The following is a 13,220-nucleotide window of genomic DNA, read 5'->3' on the forward strand; positions in this document are numbered from 1 at the left end:
AAGCAAAAGAAATAAGGCGTAAAGGAAAATAAGAGCCTTCTTTACTAGTATTTGAACTTTTACCTCTTCCTCTGGCTTTAGTGCTTGTAAGCATTTAACCTCTATTCACTGAAAATTTCTGCCAGTAGAGCAGAAATTGCTTGTAAGATCTATTCTGTGAATAACATGCATTCTTATATTTCGCTTTGGTCCTCCTTTCCTTTGGCAGTGGAATGTCAGTCTCAAGCTCTAGAATATATTAAATATTTAAAAAGATAATTTATGATAAAAAAAAAAAAAAAAAAAAGGAGGAGGAAAGCCATTTTCACCTGCGAAGGCGTCGCGGAGATGCCGAGCCCGCCCGGGAGTCGCCTGGGCGCACAGGCGGCGAGGCAGGTACGTGGCGTCCTCTCCGCGGGCAGAACAGCGGGTGCCTTCCCTGCGCTGGAAGCGCGGCGGATGCACTCGCCCAGTCTCCGGGCTCCGGAAGGCGGTGGGAAGGAAGGGCGGCTCCTCCAAAGGCTGCAAACTGCGGTGAGTGGGCGGAAGCCCTTTTAAGTGCCCAGAGTTCGAGGCAGAGAGTATTCATCTGCTCGGAGTCATGAAGGCGTGGGTCTCACCCATGAAGAGCTTCCAGTGGCCGCTGTGGTCACTGTGCTTGTCCTGTAGGGTTTTAGGGCTCGCTAACTTCCTCCTGAACAGACAGAAAAAAACAATTCCGTAGGCAGGAAAATGCCGAAGTGACTAGCCTTGGGCTGACATCCTGTGGTTGAGAGTGAAATAGGCACATCACTGGGAAGTGACATCCGCAGGTGGGGAAAGGGTGGGAAGAGAGGTGTCCTGAGACTAGAAAATAATAAAAACCGTTTTTTTTTCCGAATTGTATGGTGATATTCTTTAACTGACTTTAAAGACTATCTTTGAGAAAGGTAATATTTAACCAAATTTTATTTTTGACTAATCCGAATGACCCAGGTAAAAGTAACCTCCAAATATGACTTATTCTGTGGTTAATTTCCAGTGTATGGGAGGTCTCCTTTCCTGTTCAGTGATCCCTAATCGGAGCCTCCTGTGGGTGCCAGCAGGTGTTTCTGAGGACCCAGAGGAGTACTGGAAAGTTCCTCCAGCCCACCTGTGCCCTCGCACCTCATGCTCCAGGCTCAGGCTCAGTTCCCTCCATCTCCTCCTACTGGTCTCTGACCCCTTTGCCACACTGTCCTTACTCTCTCAGGTCTGTTCTGCCAAAGAATGTGGACAAAGGTGATTCCTCCAGTCATAATTTACAAAGGGGCTGTAAATGAGACTTTCCTGATGCTTGAGGATAATTTATGGGAACTGCCGTGAACAAAGGGAAAATTTTAAATTCTGCTTTTCCTAGAGTTTATCAGCTGCTGCCCCTTCTCTTTGATTTCTCTGCTGGTCATAGCTCCTGGTGTGATGCTGGGTACTGGGGCCTGTGCTCTGCCCCCCAAAAAGAGCAAGTTGTTGATGTCCTCCAGAATGGAAGATCCCGAACACCGCCTCTGGGCCCTCTCTGAGGAGGCAAAGCATGAATTCACATCACATTAAGCTTTGCAGTAGTGGACCTGCCCACAGCCATGATGGTCACGTGTTTAAACATGAAGAATTTATCATCTTATTTTGGAGCACTTGGATTCGGATTACATTGCCGATGTTCAGTTTCCCAAAGAATAATAGGGCCCTGTTTGTTATATGTTCCATGACACAAGTGGTTCAGAAGGATGACTCTTCTCAAAACCAAGTGAATCTATATTGACCCTTAATTTTAACTTTTATCTTTAGAGCTACATAGGTGTGTTTTTAAATAGAAAGTTTTATTATTATTATTATTTCACTATGTCACCATATGCTGATGGCAGTGTTCTACTTCCCTAGGTCTCCAAATGAGGACAGTAATGCATACTTCATTGAGTGGAGATCAAAAGAGATAATTTATGTGAAAGCATCTTGTAAATGATAAAGGATTACATAAACCTAATGTCCATTAAGTTTTCTTTTCAAGTCTTTTTAACTTAATACTTCAGAAGCTGGTAAATTAGAGTTCTTTAGTTATAGTGTTCGATTCTGTGTTAGTGCAGGGATACTGTGGGAAGATGCTAAAATTACTCTTCATGTATTTTGCATTAATTCATTTCAGTATGTCGGGATTAACATTTTGAAAGATATGAATATGCATTTCTGTTTTATGTTTTTGCTGCTCTTGTCACCTGAAGTAACCTGTTGCCATGGGCAGATGGGTGAAGTGAGGCTTTCAGAGGATGGGAAGAGATAAGAATTGTTATAGCAGGAATGGAAAGAGAACAGAAGATAATCTGATATGTAAAATCATTGTTGCTGTTGTTTTAAAACAAGTGTCTGGACAGTCAGACTTTATTTTGAGAGAAAGAAACTTCTAGAACTCCTGTTAAGTCCCACTGACCAGATCCAGAGTTGGACCTGGAGGCTCTGATCACGGAGTTTCTTCTGCATCCCTTCCATCGATAAGCACTAGGAGAGAGGTGAATGGATAGACAGTGGAGGAAAGAAAAGCCCAGTGGAAGGGTTACCACCCTGGGAGGGTGTAATAGCAAAGAAAGGAAAGCCTGACGATTACTACTTTAAATACTCAAAGTTTGCATTAAAGAAAAAGAAAAGGAAATATGGGGAAGAAACATCAGTTGCTGAAGTTGTTATTCCTAGTAATGTGGCTGGCTTTTTTTAAGTTCATATAGACAGGTCTGGGGTAGTCCAGAGATGCTGGGGCTGTGCCCTGCTTCCTTGGTCATACTGGACAGAATCTGCCAGCCTCTAAGAAAAGCACTGCATGTGGCCACTTCCAGCCTACAGTGGGCAGTGGTCCTTCTGCAGGGGCCAAGGACTGACACAGCGAGGTGACAGGTGATCAGACATATGTCTGATATGCCTTTTAAGACCATGTTCCCATTTATGACCCTGCAGAAGATAACTTCACAATGTTGAAGGCAAGGAAATGTTCATAGGCACAGGAAAGGGCTGGAAGTTCGGTGATCCCAAGATGTCCTTAGTTCCTTCCTGGTATGGATGGGACCTCAAAGATCCCACATGTCCATTCAGAGGAGAAACAGAGAAAATTGGGAGCGTGGTCAAGGATCTTGCCTGAAAGTCATTGTGGTGGAGAAAGAAGCATCGTCTTGAAAATGTTTGGGCCAGGATCATGACCATGTATGGGAAGGGATTCAAATCACTGTCCAGAGCTGATGTGCAGATGGGGGCAGTAACCAGGGCACTGCTCAGCTATGCATTCCCTGAGTCACACAGATACTAGCAACTGATGACAGCGGGGTGAGCATTGACTGTTGTCCCAGAACCAGGGTCGAATCTGAATGCAGGACTGAGACCCTGCTGCCTTCAAATCATGAGGAAATTTCTGCCCCACAGACTCCATAATTAGTGCTCTCTTGAAGAGCACAGAGAAGGGAGGAAGGGGTGCGGTGTGACAGACTGAGAACTTTATATACTGAACAATTTTATGCATGGTTTAAAATATTGAATCAGACTGAGATTCCCAGATTGGATTATATCAATTACCAGGTTTAGTAATAGGGAGGTGGCATGAGGGGGATAGTTCTGAGGTGCTGGTAATGTTCTATTTCTTTATCTGGGTGCTCACTCCATGGGTATGTTTACTTTGTGAAAATCCATGCAGCTGTACACATAAAATATTTGCACATTTTGTTACGTACATTATTCTTCAACAGAAAAGTTAGCCTGAAAATTCTAGTGCTGCTGAACTTCTGTGGACATTCATAAGGAGAGGCACGACCCAGCAGGGGGCACTAGTGAGAAGCAAAAAATCAATTTTAAAGAAATTAAGATGCCCCCTTTCTCCATATTTGAGTACAGTGTGAGTAAATGTGTGATTTCACCTCATGTGCTGTTGATAAAGAAAGTGGGTCAAAAAATCCATGGGCCTAGAAGACTCCCCCAATAGTGGCAGGGATACCATAAGAAAAAGACTCAGGCTGGGTCTATAGAGAGGTAAGTTCAATAGGATCAATTTCAGGTGACAGAAAATGAAGAAGAGATTTAGTCATCATTATATCTGCGTACAAGCATACGTTGGAGATAATGCAGGTTTGGTTCTAGACCATGGCAGTAAAGCAAATCACATGGATTTTTTGGTTTCTTAGTACATATAAAAGTTATGCTTACACTAGACTATAGTTATATTAACTGTGAAATAGTGTTACACCTAAAAACAGCACCTTAATTAAAAATGCTTCATTGCTAAAAAATGCTAACCATAATCTGAGCCTGGAGCAAGTCTTTATCTTTCTGTAGTAGTAATATCAAGGATTGCTCATCACAGATCACACACACACAAATATAATAATAATGAAAAAAGATTGAAATTTTGAGAGAATTACCAAAATGTGACCCAAAGACATGAAGTGAGCAAATGCTGTTGGAAAAATGGCACTGATAGACTTGCTCAATGCAGGGTTGCTGTAAACCTTAAATTTGCAAAAAATGCAGCATCTGTGAAGACCAATAAAATGAGATACACCTGTACTATCATACTATATGTGTTAGCAGTTGAAACCTATTTCTTATATTTTATTGTGATTTTGACATATTTTTGGAACTATCATATATTTTCCAACGTCTTTGTAGGTCTTAAATGAACTTTGACTAAAATCTTCCCCAAGATACGGCAAGGTCTAGTGGAAAGGAGAAAAGAGAAGGAAGAAAGAGGATCAAGTCTGTACCTCTTTGCAGTTGTAAGGTGAACAACATCATGTCTCAGGCTACTTCCTCACCAGTGAGATAATCCTCACATCTGACCACCCCTCAGCCTTGTGAGAATAAAGGACATTCAAACTGCACTCACGGGACACCTACTGGTGATTGCAGATCACCGAGGAAGACAGAACATGAGACAAGAAAGACAGCATATTTCCATACTCTGTGACTCCAAGGTAACTTCCTATTTCTGGGGCTTTGGTAACTTGCCTGAAGGTCTAAAGGAAGCAGCATTGGCAATGTTAATACTCAATTGGCCCCTGATTAATGATGCTTAATAATCTGCCACACAGAGCCGTGTGGCTATAAAATAGCTTGTGCTACATGGAAGTCAACTGCTCTGGGGTATGATACAAGGAAGGGTGCAATAATCCCTTCTTTAGATTCAGCCTTGTACAACTGCAGCTGTCACTGATTCATTCCCATATGATTCCCTCCCTCCCTCCCACCACTTCAGTGCACACCCATAAATTCCAACTCTCAGCTCCTGTGTCACTGTTCTGGGGGGCTTTCTCTAGTGACTGAGGCTGGCTTTGCCTGCTCATGAAAGGGGCTGGAAGGAACACTCATTCAGTGGCTCATTTCCTTGCCTCTGGAGAGAGAGAACAGTGAGGTGTGGGTTCTCCATTGCCTCCAAGAGCTCTCCAGTGGGACTGAACACTAGTTACTCCAGCGGTAACTGGTTGATATTGTTATGGAGTTACTTCCCTTCTCTGTCCCACTTTCTCACTGTCCTGCACATGTTTCCTTCACCTCACAGATACGCTAATTGCTTCAAATCCCTGTCTTAGTGTCCACCTCTGGGGGATCCCAAGCCAAGACAATGATGAACAATATTGGCTCCAATTTTTGAATCTTGAAATTGGATTACTGCCACATTGTATTGTTTTCCTCTATTGTCCATGCTCCAAATTAAGGATCAAAGGTTGTAAGGCTGAGGTGGAAATGGGGTGTTGGTTTATTTTGATAGACACATGCATATATCCACTTGCATACTTTCTAAAATGAATTGTTATAGTTTAGTATCATTGAGGTTGCTTCTCTTCTCAAAAATACTGATTCTTTGGAATTCACTATAACCCCAAAGAAAGAACTTTAGAATGTGTTAAAGGTAACAAAGATGTTTGTTTCCTGAAGGAAAATAGATTTCTGAATGTGCTGATTTATCAGGAAGAAATGAGATTATTTAATAGATGAGATTCATTCTGCAATTCTGTCTCTTCCATCCATCCTTCCCCACTTTCTTTCCTTCCCTTTTATTTCTCTACATTCTTTCCCTAATCTTTTATTTTTCCATGGACTTCAACTTCCCACCCCATTTTAAAATAAATATCAGATGACTCCTTCAGAAACCTATCACTGGACGAATGTACTTTCAGACAACCATAAGCCTTGCAAGGTCTTTTTTTTTTTTTAAAGTACTAAATTAATTAAAAAGACATTGGTTTCTAAGTGCTTCATGAACCAAAGTCTTGCAAATTAGAATATTCATTAGTGGAATGAGCTCTCTGGGAGTCATATGTTATAACTGAGAGCTCAGATACCTTAAACAGCTCATAAACAGATCGCCCAATGGAGACTATGCCTTAATCAAGGTGAAGAGCAGTATTTTTAAAAAACTGAATCATGTTTTTTCCAATTTGAATATCATGACAGACTCCATTTACCTTCATGTAGTTTTATGGGAGAATAAGGACTGGCTTATAGTCACTAAATCACTTGGAAACCAAGCCCTCCATAACCAAGAGTCCACCATGAATTTTTTTTTTTTTTCTGTTTTAGGCAAGGGGAAGATAAAACATTCCACCCCTGAGGCCAGGGGATTTGGTCATTGGCACGGACACTAATCCTGGGCCATTCTCTATAACTGGAATACCAGGAAGAGATACTAATTTCTCTCATTTTTACTACTAGATAATCCAGGTTAATGTTTGAAGAAGTCAGAGACCTTTTCAAAATGAGTGGGACCAAGACACAAAGGAGGAAGCTTCTGTTGCTACTGTTAATGTTTTCTCTGGATTTTGCAGAATCAGGAGGGGTGGTCTATGGCCCCATAAATCTTCTTCTATAAAATTCAGTAAGGAATCAGAATTCTCAGAGTTCTGAAATGTTCTGAAGATTGAGAGCTAGCATTTTATGGAGGTCATAGTACCTAGAAGTTTTCCATGGGGAAAGGAGTTTACCGTAAAAGCATAAGATGTGTGATAGAACACAGTTTGTTTCGTTGGCTGTGAGAATATCCTGACTTTTTATGGCCTGCATTTTTATTTCTTTGCAAAACAAATCTTAACACTTTTACTCATTCGAGTGTGTTTGCCCAGCTCCTTTGCAAAAGTGCTAGGGTTTCTGAACTCTACTGAGAACAGAAGGGCTCTGTGGTGAATAAGAAATCTGCAGTCCCTGTGGTGAGAAGCCCATTTCTCACATTGGGAATTTTCCATTTGGTGGGATTTTAAGGTCCCTGTGTCCTTGAAGTGTTAATATAAGTGTGTTCATGGAAAATGACATTTCCTGCAACCTCCATGAACTGGAAAGTTTTATTTTCATCTACTGTGACCACAGTTTTAAAGGTCCTTAATCTCCTTGTGTTCGTAATTTGAGTAGAATGCTTCATCAATCAAACATACATAATAAACCTTCTTTTCTTTTGTAGAAGAGACAAGAAAAGTGAATCAGTTCTAGGGAAAAGTAAACATTTTTGGTTTTAAAAAAAGTACTAATTTTGTCTGTGTTACTCGAATCATTCACAACTAAAGAGAATGTGGAGGTGTTTAGGACTCATTACTCACTATACAGTTACAATGTTCAAGCTGAGAAAGAATTGAAAGTTAGATATAAGACTTTCTAGACTCTGATTTTTAGTTCAGAATTTCCCTTTAGTGTTCAACAGTCCTATGAGCATTGGGAAAACAAAGATTTTGCAGGTATATAGTTCCATCCTTTGGACGGGTTTGTGCTGGATGATCAATATGCTTGACTCTCTTAGGGGCATTTTACTTTGTTCTCAGCTACCAACCTCTGTGACCTCTGTACTCTTCCACACTCCTAAGACAAAACATTATTTGATCTCTCTTTCTCACCTGAGTTACTGGCACAAACCACAAATGAATATGTGTAATTTGTCTCTATAAAGGTTTTTGAACCCAATTTTGAAAGTCTGACATTATTAAGTGCTTCAAGAATGTAGACCACTGGGGACTTATATTTACCTCTATGGGAATAGACATTGTTATAACACTTTGAAGGATAATTTGCTATATCTGCTGAAACTGAAAATTTGCAAATCACATGCCCAGTTATGCTTTCTGATAAGTAAAATGAGGCTAATAATTATTTCTCTTATAGGACTGATGTGAGGATAAAATGATTTCATGTATGTAAAATACTTAGAAGTTATATTTTTAGCTCTTTATAAATTGCAGATTTTGTTTTTAGCAGTATCAGTGTTATTCTTATTAGATATCACCCTAAAGAAACTCACACACACGTCCACAAGGAGGCATGTACATGCATGTTCACAAAAATATTGTTTGTAACAGCAAAAAAAAATTGGAAAGAACCTAAATAATCAGAAATGGAATGGATAAAAATACTATACAATGGAATATTATACCACAGCTACATGTATCAATATGGATAAATCTCAAAAATATAATACTGATTGTGATTTACAAATAAAGTGATTTACAAAACAATACCTGAATGATGCCAGTTACCTGTAGGTTATAAGTGTGTATCCAATACTACATAGTTTTAGGGATGAATATACATGTAGAAAATAATAAAGAGATTCATAGGAGTAATAATCCCTCAAGTTTAGAGAGCTGTTACATCTAGTGGGGAGAAAGAGTTCTGTGATCGGGATGAAATCACGAGAGGCTTCAAGTGGACTGAAAGCGTTTCATTTGTTAATGTGGGTAGTGTGTAAATGTGTGTTCTATCACTCTTTATGTCTTTTGGCAAATGTGAAATACTGTACAACAAAGAGCAAGAGTGAAGGATACATACCATATTCATAAATCAGGTTTTCATATATGTATTGGAAAAATAGTTATCTGTTAACTTAGTAAGGTGGCCCTTGGACTCAAGCATATAAGTTTTATGTAATGATGCCTTGATTCCATTTGAATCCTTGCAAAGGAATTGAAAACAAGTGAAATCCAAATGCACTGTGAAAATTCACGGAGCAAGTATGTACTAACAGACACTCGTAGGGTTAAAGATAGCAAGACAGTTTACCTGAAGCTAATTACACCACCTGAATGTGAGTAAGACTGCAGTGAAGCTAGTACTTTTCATTTTTCGTTGTGTCCCCAACACTGCCCCCCATGGCCAACATGCAGGTCTTTATTAGAATGCATTGTGCATTTATGTCTAGACCCTTTTTATGCTGTAGTCTGGTTGCCCATCACTGAATGCCCATAGCAGTATTTTCTTTGCCATTTAAAGTTTCTAGAGGGCTGGAATTCGGTCAAATGCACTCATCACAGCCCATTTATTCATCCAGCTGACATTTAATAAGTGCCCACTGTGTTCCCAGCACTGTACTACAACCCATGTCAATTGAGTCTTTATTAAACTACCCCAATAAGAGATGCTGTCTAGACTAGGAGAGAAAGATGAGAGTCCTTGGGCACTGCGAGGAGTAATGATGCTTTGAAAGACCTTTTTCTGATGCTAAGAGCTTTCGGTTCTCACCAGACCTACTTTATTACCCTAGTGTTTATGCCTTCTGTATTTTTAAATGTTTTTTCCTGATAGCCTAGAGCCTTTTACAGTAATCTATCATATGGATGTAAATGCCATCTATCATTAGTATAAGACCACGCATAGTAGAGTGAGAGAGTTCTCACTGAGAGCAGCTTCTCTTTCCATTCAGCATTAGTTAAGGAATTGATTTGAAAAGCAGCCTTAGACACCACATTCTAGCCCATAAAATCCAAAAGCTCCAAGCATGGAGCTTGTTGAAGGAGCATTTCAAATGTGTGATGGGTTCTGCCAGCGCTGAGACTTCGCCACATAATCACAAGTGGGATTTCTGAAGTGGAAAACCGCCTTCAGAAAATCTCTGCAGACATGGTAAAGATTTAATTATTTGCCCTCCTTCCATTGGCTCAAATCCTCCTCAGTAAGAATGTCAATAAAAAGGAAGACTTTGGAAAAGGAGAATGTGGGGTTTGTAATGGATCACCCAGCTCTGGGCTCTGTAAACGTTCTGTAAAGGGTCAGGGAGTAAATATAATAAGTTTTATAGGTCATATGATTTCTATGGCAACTGCTAGACTTCACTGTTGTAGCATGAAAACATCTACAGACAGTACATAAAACAAATGAGTGGCTATGTCCCAACAGAAGTTATTTTCATAAAAACATACTGGGTCAGATCTGGCCTGCCAGCACTGGTTGCCTGACCACTAATTTAGTTGGATCCTTTTGGGTTTTTGTTTGTTTTGTTTGGTTTGGTTTTTTATTAAAAGGAACACTAATATGCCAGCCAGGCCCATGTTCTTGGCATCATCTAGAGGATGTTAAGACTAAAAGAGCAAGAAATAAAATGAGATTGAACACAGTAGCATTTACTAAAATTAAAACATAAGCATATGTTACAACACTACACATTTTAAATGAATTTAAATTAAAAAAAATATATATTAAACATATAATGATTCTCTTTGGGGGAGGTTAGGGAAAAAGGGATGGCAAATTGGAACAAATGAATAAAATAAGAAAATAGACTTTGAGGGACCAGTAATTATACTGTGCTTTGAGTGGAGCTTCGGATAAATTCAACCTCCTGCTGCCGGAGTCCCCATCAAGAAAAGACACTCTCAAAGTGATACAAAAACAACACAAATTTTCATCTGGATTTGAATCCAAAGAAAGGCAGCCATGGAAAAAGACTTTTTGGATGTAGAAGTTCGTGACCTATCATGAGTATAGTATGACATAGCCTTACTGTATAACTCTATGTGATAAATATTGAAAACAATCCAAAAGCAGTGCAGGATGCCATAGTGTGATTTGTACAAGCCATGAAAATGACCTAAATATCACTTCTAGAGGTTCTCCATCTTTGGGGAGAAAATAATGCCGACATAAGTTTCAAGGTGTGGTCTGCTGACCAGTGGTTTTTCATTACGTGTGTGGAATGAGACAAATGCTGCAACTGTTTAGAGACGTCTGAAGCAATTTGTGCTGCAGCACCTAAGTGGACAGCCCTGTCTTACTGAACCAGGTATGGACTGGGTGTTGAGGGACTCATGTGATAAGACACAGAAGAGGCACTGCATAATTGTTGAATGTAGTAGGCCCATGTTCTTCGTTAATTATCCAGAGTAAGGAGTTTGTCCAGATGATAAATCAAGTACTGTTTTCTTCCTTGGAAGAGTCTTGTTATGAAAAAAGGAAAAATCCAGTTGAACTAAACAGTGTGTTTGGAAAAATAGTAAAACATATGAACTCTATAAAGGCTATTAATTCAAGACTATTTTCTTTTGCAGGTGGTAATGTGGAAATTGATCACAAGCATCTGTTAATGTCTGTGGAGGTACATGTATGTGGAGGATGTTTGAACCATGGTATGAACTCAGTGTTTCTGAAAGGTCAGCAACCAGTTTGATTCTGACTTTCAGGACAGAATTGAATAGTCTTGTTTGTTTGTCTAATACTCAATGATCTTAATACTGCCTTGCAAGGAGAAAATTTAATGTGTCTATGGCAGACAAGATTGAAGGGCAAAAGCCCAAGTTAGAAACTTGGAAGAATCATCTATTTTGCAGACTAATTCCATAAGTTAACAACTGTAAGACAACTCCATCAACAAAAACCTGTTATGTAGATGGAGCCCCTTCTGCTCCTCTCCTGTGTCTTTCCTAGCTGGTCCTAGTTTTGGCCCCTGGGGACATGGGAACATCAAGGCTCCCTCTGGCATGCCTTCATCCCTATACCCTCATCTACACTCCTTAGACCCCATCTCCTGTTCTTCACATCACAACTACTCTGATTCCCCAGGTTCCCAGGCCCAGAACTGGAGTCTCCCTAGGGTGGGTCTGTTCATCCTTGATTCTCCTTGTACCTGCTCAGCAAATCTGCACTTCTGGGCTGTCAACTCTTGAGTGGCCAACAAGATTGGGAATGGAGTGGACCTAGCAGGGGTGACCAAGGCAGTTGAGGCTTGTTTACTGTCATCATGGAAACCAATCATGGAAATGCATGAAAGTACCTATTTCCTTGAATAATGATTCATTGCCAACATTGGAGGTCACTGTGTTTTAATTATTTTGTCATTCTCATAGTTATTGGTTACTTTTAGACTTAAAAAGATAGATTTGTAAATTCTTGATCCTTTACACTTTAAAAATACTGATGTACTGTTATGAAATATTCATTTTAAATAGAAACCATACATGTTTCTATTTTGCTCATCTGGGTTTTACTACAGTAACAATTTTACAACATAATAGATGTAGAAAGCAATCAACATTTCTCAATAAATATTTTCCAGTTCTTGTCCATACGCATTTGAGTTTTATAAAGATATGGTTCTAGCATAATGCAATTTTGCACTTTCAGTTTTTTACTAGGCATTACAAGATAAATTCTTTCCCTGTTTTTATATTCTTCCCTTTTAACAGCTGCTTAATATTTCATGGTTTATATCTATAAACTAATTAATGATTCACCCACTGTTGAATGTCAGAGTTACTTTCTGGTTTAATCATTACAAAAAAAATGTAAATTGAAAATTTTCAAGAATATGAAATCACCCTTTCTTAAGCAGATTTTCTCTGGGTAAATTTCCTAGAAGAGAGTCAAATAAACATGTTGAGAGATCTTGAGACATAGTACAAAAATAATTTCCAAAAGCATACTACCTGTTCATCCAGGAACTAGCACAGGATTAGATTTCTGAATGATACGTAAAAGTTTCTAAATAAGGATCTGACAATCTTTATATTTCATTACATTTTTTTGACATTTTAAAACTACTCTATGCTGTTAGAAACAATGGCTATCCTTGGGTGAAGAAAGGACTGGCAGATGGAGCAAGCTGTGTTCTGTGCCTCTGGTTATGTTCTGCTTGTTGATTTGGAAACTGATTAGTCAGATGTGCTTAGTTTGTGAAAACTAGGAGAGCAGGACACTTCAGATTGGAGAACTTTTCTCTGCTTATGGCATACATCAATAAATGTCCAAGAAATGTGCTGCAGGAGTTTCAAGGGAACGGCTGTCACAATGCAGAAGGACATGTGAACGATCTGGAACATTCTGCCAAGCACCACTTTGGATTGGATTTGAGTGTCTATATATGCTCATCTATTTTGCTACAAACCATCAAGGATGTTCCAAAGCACCAAATCTGTGAGTGTTAGAAAATTGCCCCGAGTCCCAGATGATCAAACAGCCTTTGTTCCCTAAACTCTGGCAGCGGTCTGATGGTGGCGTCCCCAAGAAAACCG

At 39.5% G+C, this 13,220-nt stretch overlaps 1 long non-coding RNA gene across 1 annotated transcript; it reads left to right on the forward strand.

The window, feature by feature from the left end:
• The first annotated feature begins 291 nt into the window (after nucleotides 1-291).
• Nucleotides 292-12,270, forward strand: LOC141574016 (uncharacterized). Its single transcript, XR_012500522.1, has 3 exons — nucleotides 292-375; nucleotides 4,633-4,937; nucleotides 11,262-12,270. It is a non-coding gene; the product is annotated as an uncharacterized LOC141574016 (long non-coding RNA).
• The last annotated feature ends 950 nt before the right edge of the window (nucleotides 12,271-13,220 follow it).

The sequence above is a fragment of the Camelus bactrianus genome, chromosome 19, assembly GCF_048773025.1.
Source record: "Camelus bactrianus isolate YW-2024 breed Bactrian camel chromosome 19, ASM4877302v1, whole genome shotgun sequence".
In the NCBI taxonomy this organism is placed as follows: domain Eukaryota; kingdom Metazoa; phylum Chordata; class Mammalia; order Artiodactyla; family Camelidae; genus Camelus; species Camelus bactrianus.